Source organism: Oncorhynchus kisutch, unplaced genomic scaffold, assembly GCF_002021735.2.
Source record: "Oncorhynchus kisutch isolate 150728-3 unplaced genomic scaffold, Okis_V2 Okis02a-Okis13b_hom, whole genome shotgun sequence".
NCBI lineage: Eukaryota > Metazoa > Chordata > Actinopteri > Salmoniformes > Salmonidae > Oncorhynchus > Oncorhynchus kisutch.
Genome location: NW_022261979.1, coordinates 13,272,954 through 13,282,015, shown reverse-complemented (window position 1 = coordinate 13,282,015; position 9,062 = coordinate 13,272,954). Strand labels below are relative to the sequence as shown.

General features: G+C 51.7%; 1 pseudogene; it reads left to right on the top strand.

Annotated features, from left to right (window-relative positions):
* The first annotated feature begins 3,577 nt into the window (after positions 1-3,577).
* Positions 3,578-9,062, top strand: part of LOC116359264 (potassium voltage-gated channel subfamily S member 2-like) — a 7,086-nt pseudogene continuing 1,601 nt past the window's right edge.

Here is a 9,062-nt window from a genome sequence, read left to right as displayed (position 1 = left end):
AGTCCAGCCCACACCAGGCCAGCCCACACCAGTCCAGCCCACACCAGTACAGCCAACACCAGTCCAGCCAACACCAGTCCAGCCCACACCAGTCCAGCCCACACCAGTCCAGCCCACACCAGTCTAGCCCACACCAGTCTAGCCCTAATCAGTCCAGCCCACACCAGTCCAGCCCTCACCAGTCTAGCCCTAATCAGTCCGGCCCACACCAGTCTAGCCCACAACAGTCTAGCCCACACCAGTCCAGCCCACACCAGTCCAGCCCACACCAGTCTAGCCCACACCAGTCCAGCCCACACCAGTCCAGCCCAAACCAGGCCAGCCCACACCAGTCCAGCCCACACCAGTCTAGCCCACACCAGGCCAGCCCACACCAGGCCAGCCCACACCAGGCCAGCCCACACCAGTCTAGCCCACACCAGGCCAGCCCACAACAGTCTAGCCCACACCAGTCTAGCCCACACCAGTCCAGCCCACACCAGTCTAGCCCACACTAGTCTAGCCCACACCAGTCTAGCCCACACCAGGCCAGTCCAGCCCACACCAGGCCAGCCCACACCAGTTTAGCCCACACCAGGCCAGCCCACACCACACCAGTCTAGCCCACACCAGTCCAGCCCACACCAGTCTAGCCCACACCAGTCTAGCCCACACCAGTCTAGCCCACACCAGTCCAGCCCACACCAGTCTAGCCCACACTAGTCTAGCCCACACCAGTCTAGCCCACACCAGGCCAGTCCAGCCCACACCAGGCCAGCCCACACCAGTTTAGCCCACACCAGGCCAGCCCACACCACACCAGTCTAGCCCACACCAGTCCAGCCCACACCAGTCTAGCCCACACCAGTCCAGCCCACACCAGTCTAGCCCACACCAGTCTAGCCCACACCAGTCCAACCCACACCAGGCCAGCCCACACCAGTTTAGCCCACACCAGGCCAGCCCACACCACACCAGTCTAGCCCACACCAGTCCAGCCCACACCAGTCTAGCCCACACCAGTCTAGCCCACACCAGTCTAGCCCACACCAGTCCAGCCCACACCAGTCTAGCCCACACCAGTCCAGCCCACACCAGTCCAGCCCACACAGGTCCAGCCCACACAGAGTGACTGAAGGCCATTTACACAGAGTCCAACACCCCCACAGAGTCCAACACCCCCACAGAGTCCAACGCCCCCACAGAGTCCAACGCCCCCACAGAGTCCAACGCCCCCACAGAGTCCAACGCCCCCACAGAGTCCAACGCCCCCACAGAGTCCAACGCCCCCCACAGAGTCCAACGCCCCCACAGAGTCCAACGCCCCCACAGAGTCCAACGCCCCCACAGAGTCCAACGCCCCCACAGAGTCCAACACCCCCAAAGAGTCCAACACCCCCACAGAGTCCAACACCCCCACAGAGTCCAACACCCCCACAGAGTCCAACACCCCCACATCCTTCATTAACCACCCCCACAGAGTCCAACACCCCCACATCCTTCATTAACCACCCCCACAGAGTCCAACACCCCCACATCCTTCATTAACCACCCCCACAGAGTCCAACACCCCCACATCCTTCATTAACCTCCCCCACAGAGTCCAACACCCCCACATCCTTCATTAACCTCCCCCACAGAGTCCAACGCCCCCACATCCTTCATTAACCGCCCCCACAGAGTCCAACACCCCCACATCATTCATTAACCTCCCCCACAGAGTCCAACACCCCCACATCATTCATTAACCTCCCCCACAGAGTCCAACACCCCCACATCATTCATTAACCTCCCCCACAGAGTCCAACACCCCCACATCATTCATTAACCTCCCCCACAGAGTCCAACACCCCCACATCATTCATTAACCGCCCCCACAGAGTCCAACGCCCCCACAGAGTCCAACGCCCCCACAGAGTCCAACGCCCCCACAGAGTCCAACGCCCCCACAGAGTCCAACGCCCCCACAGAGTCCAACGCCCCCACAGAGTCCAACGCCCCCACAGAGTCCAACACCCCCACAGAGTCCAACACCCCCACAGAGTCCAACACCCCTACAGAGTCCAACACCCCCACAGAGTCCAACACCCCCACATCCTTCATTAACCACCCCCACAGAGTCCAACACCCCCACATCCTTCATTAACCACCCCCCACAGAGTCCAACACCCCCACATCCTTCATTAACCACCCCCACAGAGTCCAACACCCCCACATCCTTCATTAACCTCCCCCACAGAGTCCAACGCCCCCACATCCTTCATTAACCGCCCCCACAGAGTCCAACACCCCCACATCATTCATTAACCTCCCCACAGAGTCCAACGCCCCCACATCATTCATTAACCACCCCCACAGAGTCCAACGCCCCCACAGAGTCCAACGCCCCCACAGAGTCCAACGCCCCCACATCCTTCGTTAACCTCCACAATGTTGCAGCTGCTGGCTCGACCTACGACTCAACATCATTTGAAAACAGCGCTGGGCCGACCGGTAGCAGACCGGGGACTGGATGGGCTGATAGGGGATGGATGGGCTGTGTGTGTGTGTGTGTGTGTGTGTGTGTGTGTGTGTGTGTGTGTGTGTGTGTGTGTGTGTGTGTGTGTGTGTGTGTGTGTGTGTGTGTGTGTGTGTGTGTGTGTGTGTGTGTGTGTGTGTGCGTGTGTGAGTGTGTGTGTGTGTGAGTGTGTGTGTGTGTGTGTGTGTGAGTGTGTGTGTGTGTGGATGTGGTTCTAGACGTTGGGTTGAAGGATGTGGACGGGGGATATATATATATATATATACACAGGGTCAGAGGAGATCAGTCAGTGGTCCCATAATGCCCAAACCAACAGTCCATCTCTGATACCTGGATTAGTCTCCCTCCGGGTGAGAGAGCAACCAATTACAGCCCTAATGACAAACCATGTGAGGAATGACATCAGCAGCTATCATAACAGACAGAGGGGGGGGGGGGGGGGGGTTCTCACTGGCTGGGACGGAGTGCGGTGGGGGGGTGAGTGCAGGGACAGCCAGGGGCAGAGAGAGACAGGGGGGGGGGGGGGGGGCAGTGGAAAAAGTGCTGGGGCGAGTGTTCAGATGGGCAGGGATGGACGGGAACAGACAGAGAGAGAGAGGGTGGATATGTCCTTCACCCCTCTAAATCCCACCAGTCTGGAAGCTTGATTGGGAGCTGGGTCTGGGGGCCGGGGTCTGGGGCTGGGGTGTGGGGGCCGGGGTCTGGGGGCCGGGGGCTGAGGGGCCAGGGGCTGGGGACTGGGGTCCGGGGGCTGAGGGGCCGGGGTCGGGGGCCGGGGACTGTGGTCCGGGGGCTGAGGGGCCGGGGTCCGGGGTCTGGGAGCCGGGGACTGGGGGCCGGGGGCTGAGGTGCCGGGGGTCCCGGGGTCTGGGGGCCGGGGGCCGGGGGCCGGGGTCTGGCTGTGTGTCATGCTGGAAGACCCAGCCACGACCCATCTTCAATGCTCTTACTGAGGGAAGGAGGTTGTTGGCCAAGATCTTGCGACACATGGCCCCATCCATCCTCCCCTCAATATGGTGCAGTCGTCCTGTCCCCTTTGCAGAAAAGCATCCCCAAAGGGACCGTGAAGCATCCACCTCCATGCTTCACGGTTGGGATGGTGTTCTTGGGGTTGTACTCATCCTTCTTCTTCCTCCAAACACGAGTGGAGTTTAGACCAAAAAGCTCTATTTTTGTCTCATCAGACCTCATTACCTTCTCCCATTCCTCCTCTGGATCATCGGCAAACTTCAGACGGGCCTGGACATGCGCTGGCTTGAGCAGGGGGACCTTGCGTGCGCTGCAGGATTTTAATCCACGACGGCGTAATGTGTTACTAATGGTTTTCTTTGAGACTGTGGTCCCAGCTCTCTTCAGGTCATTGACCAGGTCCTGCCGTGTAGTTCTGGGCTGATCCCTCACCTTCCTCATGATCATTGATGCCCCACGAGGTGAGATCTTGCATGGAGCCCCAGACCGAGGGTGATTGACCGTCATCTTGAACTTCTTCCATTTTCTAATAATTGCACCAACAGTTGTTGCCTTCTCACCAAGCTGTTTGCCTATCGTCCTGTAGCCCATCACATCCTTGTGCAGGTCTACAATTTTATCCCTGATGTCCTTGCACAGCTCTCTAGTCTTGGCCATTGTGGAGAGGTTGGAGTCTGTTTGATTGAGTGTGTGGACAGGTGTCTTTTATACAGGTAACGAGTTCAAACAGGTGCAGTTAATACAGGTAATGAGTGGAGAACAGGAGGGCTTCTTAAAGAGAAACTAACAAGTCTGAGAGAGCCGGAATTCTTACTGGTTGCTAGGTGATCAAATACTTATGTCATGCAATAAAATGCAAATTACCCTATTCCCTATATAGTGCACTACTTTAGACCAGGGCCCTATTCCCTATATAGTGCACTACTTTAGACCAGGGCCCTATTCCCTATATAGTGCACTACTTTAGACCAGGGCCCTATTCCCTATATAGTGCACTACTTTAGACCAGGGCCCTATTCCCTATATAGTGCACTACTTTAGACCAGGGCCCTATTCCCTATATAGTGCACTACTTTAGACCAGGGCCCTATTCCCTATATAGTGCACTACTTTAGACAGGGCCTATCCCTATATAGTGCACAACTTTAGACCAGGGCCCTATTCCCTATATAGTACACTACTTTAGACCAGAGCCCTATTCCCTATATAGTGCACTACTTTAGACCAGGGCCCTATTCCCTATATAGTGCACTACTTTAGACCAGGGCCCTATTCCCTATATAGTGCACTACTTTAGACCAGGGCCCTATTCCCTATATAGTGCACTACTATAGACCAGAACCCTATTCCCTATATAGTGCACTACTTTAGACCAGAACCCTATTCCCTATATAGTGCACTACTTTAGACCAGGGCCCTATTCCCTATATAGTGCACTACTTTAGACCAGGGCCCTATTCCCTATATAGTGCACTACTTTAGACCAGGGCCCTATTCCCTATATAGTGCACTACTTTAGACCAGGGCCCTATTCCCTATATAGTGCACTACTTTAGACCAGGGCCCTATTCCCTATATAGTGCACTACTTTAGACCAAGGGCCCTATTCCCTATATAGTGCACTACTTTAGACCCAGAACCCTATTCCCCTATATAGTGCACTACTTTAGACCAGGGTCCTATTCCCTATATAGTGCATTACTTTAGACCAGGGCCCTATTCCCTATATAGTGCACTACTTTAGACCAGGGCCCTATTCCCTATATAGTGCACTACTTTAGACCAGGGCCCTATTCCCTATATAGTGCACTACTTTAGACCAGGGCCCTATTCCCTATATAGTGCACTACTTTAGACCAGGGCCCTATTCCTATATAGTGCACTACTTTAGACCAGGGCCCTATTCCCTATATAGTGGCACTACTTTAGACCAGAACCCTATTCCCCTATATAGTGCACTACTTTAGACCAGAACCCTATTCCCTATATAGTGCACTACTTTAGACCAGGCCCTATTCCCTATATAGTGCACTACTTTAGACCAGAACCCTATTCCCTATATAGTGCACTACTTTAGACCAGGGCCCTATTCCCTATATAGTGCACTACTTTAGACCAGGGCCCTATTCCCTATATAGTGCACTACTTTAGACCAGGGCCCTATTCCCTATATAGTGCACTACTATAGACCAGGGCCCTATTCCCTATATAGTGCACTACTTTAGACCAGGGCCCTATTCCCTATATAGTGCACTACTTTAGACCAGGGCCCTATTCCCTATATAGTGCACTACTTTAGACCAGGGCCCTATTCCCTATATAGTGCACTACTTTAGACCAGGGCCCTATTCCCTATATAGTGCACTACTTTAGACCAGAACCCTATTCCCTATATAGTGCACTAACTTTAGAACCAGGGCCCTATTCCCTATATAGTGCACGACTTAGACCAGGGCCCTATTCCCTATATAGTGCACTAACTTTAGACGCAGGGACCCTATTCCTATATAGTGCACTACTTTAGACCAGAACCCTATTCCCTATATGTGTCCCTACTTTAGACCAGAGGCCCTATTCCCTATATAGTGCACTACTTAGGACCATAGGCCCTATTCGCCTAGATAGTGGCATTACTTTAGACCAGGGCCCTATTCCCTATATAGTGCACTACTTTAGACCAGGGCCATATTCCCTATATAGTGCACTACTTTAGACCAGGGCCCTATTCCCTATATAGTGCACTACTTTAGACCAGGGCCCTATTCCCTATATAGTGCACTACTTTAGACCAGGGCCCTATTCCCTATATAGTGCACTACTTTAGACCAGGGCCCTATTCCCTATATAGTGCACTACTTTAGACCAGGGCCCTATTCCCTATATAGTGCACTACTTAGACCAGGGCCCTATTCCCTATATAGTGCACTACTATAGACCAGGGCCCTATTCCCTATATAGTGCACTACTTAGACCAGGGCCCTATTCCCTATATAGTGCACTACTTTAGAGACCAGGGGCCTATTCCCTATATAGTGCACTACTTTAGACCAGGGCCCTATTCCCTATTAGTGCACTACTTTAGACCAGGGCCCTATTCCCATATAGTGGCACTACTTAGACAGAAACCCTATTCCCTATATAGTGCACTACTTTAGACCAGGGCCCTATTCCCTATATAGTGCACTACTTTAGACCAGGGCCCTATTCCTATATAGTGCACTACTTTAGACCAGGGCCCTATTCCCTATATAGTGCACTACTTTAGACCCAGGGCCCTATTCCTATATGTGCACCTACTTAGACCAGGGCCCTATTCCCGAATTAGTGCACCTACTTTAGACCAGGGCCCTATTCGCTATATAGTGGCACTACTTTAGAACAGGGCCCTAATTCCCCTATATAGTGCACTACTTTAGACCAGGGCCAAATATTCCCTATATAGTGCACTACTTTTAGACCAGGGCCCTATTCCATATAGTGCACTACTTTAGACGCACGGGCCCTATTCCCTATATAGTGCATTACTTTAGACAGACCAGGGGCCCTATTCGCTATATAGTGCCACTACTTAGACCCAGGGCCCTATTCCTATAATAGTGGCACTACTATTAGACCAGGGTCACTACTATTTAACCAGGGCTATTCCCTATATAGAGCACTACTTTAGACCAGGGCCCTATTCCCTAATAGTGCACTACTTTAGACCAGGGCCCTATTCCCTATATAGTGGCACTACTTTAGACCAGGGCCCTATTCCCTACATAGTGCAGCTACTTTAAGACAGGGCCCTATTCTCCCTACATAGTGCACTACTTTAGACCAGGGCCCTATTCCCTATATAGGGCACTACTTTAGACCAGGGCCCTATTCCCTATAGAGTCCCGCCACTACTTGAGACCTAGGGCCCTCATTCCCTATATAGTGCACTACTTTAGACCAGGGCCTATTCCCTATATAGTGCACTACTTTAGACCAGGGTCCCTATTCCCTATATAGTGCACTACTTTAGACCAGGGCCTATTCCCTATATAGGGGCTCACTACTTTAGACCAGGGCCCTATGCCCTATATAGTTGCAGCTACTTTAGACAGGGCCCTATTCCCTATATAGTGCACTACTTTAGACCAGGGCCTATTCCCTATATAGTGCACTACTTTAGACCAGGGCCCTATTCCCTATATAGTGCACTACTTTGACCAGGGCCCTATTCCCTATATAGTGCACTACTTTAGACCAGGGCCCTATTCCCTATATAGTGCACTACTTTAGACCAGGGCCCTATTCCCTATATAGTGCACTACTTTAGACCAGGGCCCTATTCCCTATATAGTGCACTACTTTAGACCAGGGCCCTATTCCCTATATAGTGCACTACTTTAGACCAGGGCCCTATTCCCTATATAGTGCACTACTTTAGACCAGGTCCCCTATTTCCCTATATAGTGCACTACTTAGAGGACCAGGGCCCTATTCCCTATATAGTGCACTACTTTAGACCAGGCCCTATTCCCTATATAGTGCACTACTTTAGACCAGGGCCCTATTCCCTATATAGTGCACTACTTTAGACCAGGGCCCCTATTCCCTATATAGTGCACTACTTTAGACCAGGGCCCTATTCCCTATATAGTGCACTACTTTAGAGACCAGGGCCCTATTCCCTATATAGTGCACTACTTTAGACCAGGGCCTATTCCCTATATAGTGCACTACTACTTTAGGACCAGGGCCCTTTCCCTATATAGTGCACTACTTTAGACCAGGAGCCCTATTCCCTATATAGTGCACTACTTAGACCAGGGCCCTATTCCCTATATAGTGCACTACTTTAGACCAGGCCCTATTCCCTATATAGTGCACTACTTTAGACCAGGCCCTATTCCCTATATAGTGCACTACTTTAGACCAGGCCCTATTCCTATATAGTGCACTACTTTAGACCAGGGCCCTATTCCCTATATAGTTGCACTACTTTAGACCAGGGCCCTATTCCCTATATAGTGCACTACTTTGAACCAGGGCCCTATTCCCTATATAGTGCACTACTTTAGACCAGGGCCCTATTCCCTATATAGTGCACTACTTTAGACCAGGGCCCATATTCCCTATATAGTGCACTACTTAGACCAGGGCCCTATTCCCTATATAGTGCACTACTGTAGACCAGGGCCCTATTCCCTATATAGTGCACTACTTTAGACCAGGGCCCTATTCCCTATATAGTGCACTACTTTAGACCAGGGCCCTATTCCCCTTATAGTGCACTAACTTTAGACCAGGGCCCTATTCCCTATATAGTGCACTACTTTAGACCAGGGCCCTATTCCATATAGTGCACTACTTTAGACCAGGGCCCTATTCCCTATATAGTGCACTACTTTAGACCAGGCCCTATTCCCTATATAGTGCACTACTTTAGACCAGGGCCCTATTCCCTATATAGTGCACTACTTTAGACCAGGGCCCTATTCCCTATTATGCACTACTTTACCAGGGCCTATTCCCTATATAGTGCACTACTTTAGACCAGGGCCCTATTCCCTATATAGTGCACTACTTTAGAACCAGGGCCCTATTCCCTATATAGTGCAACTAC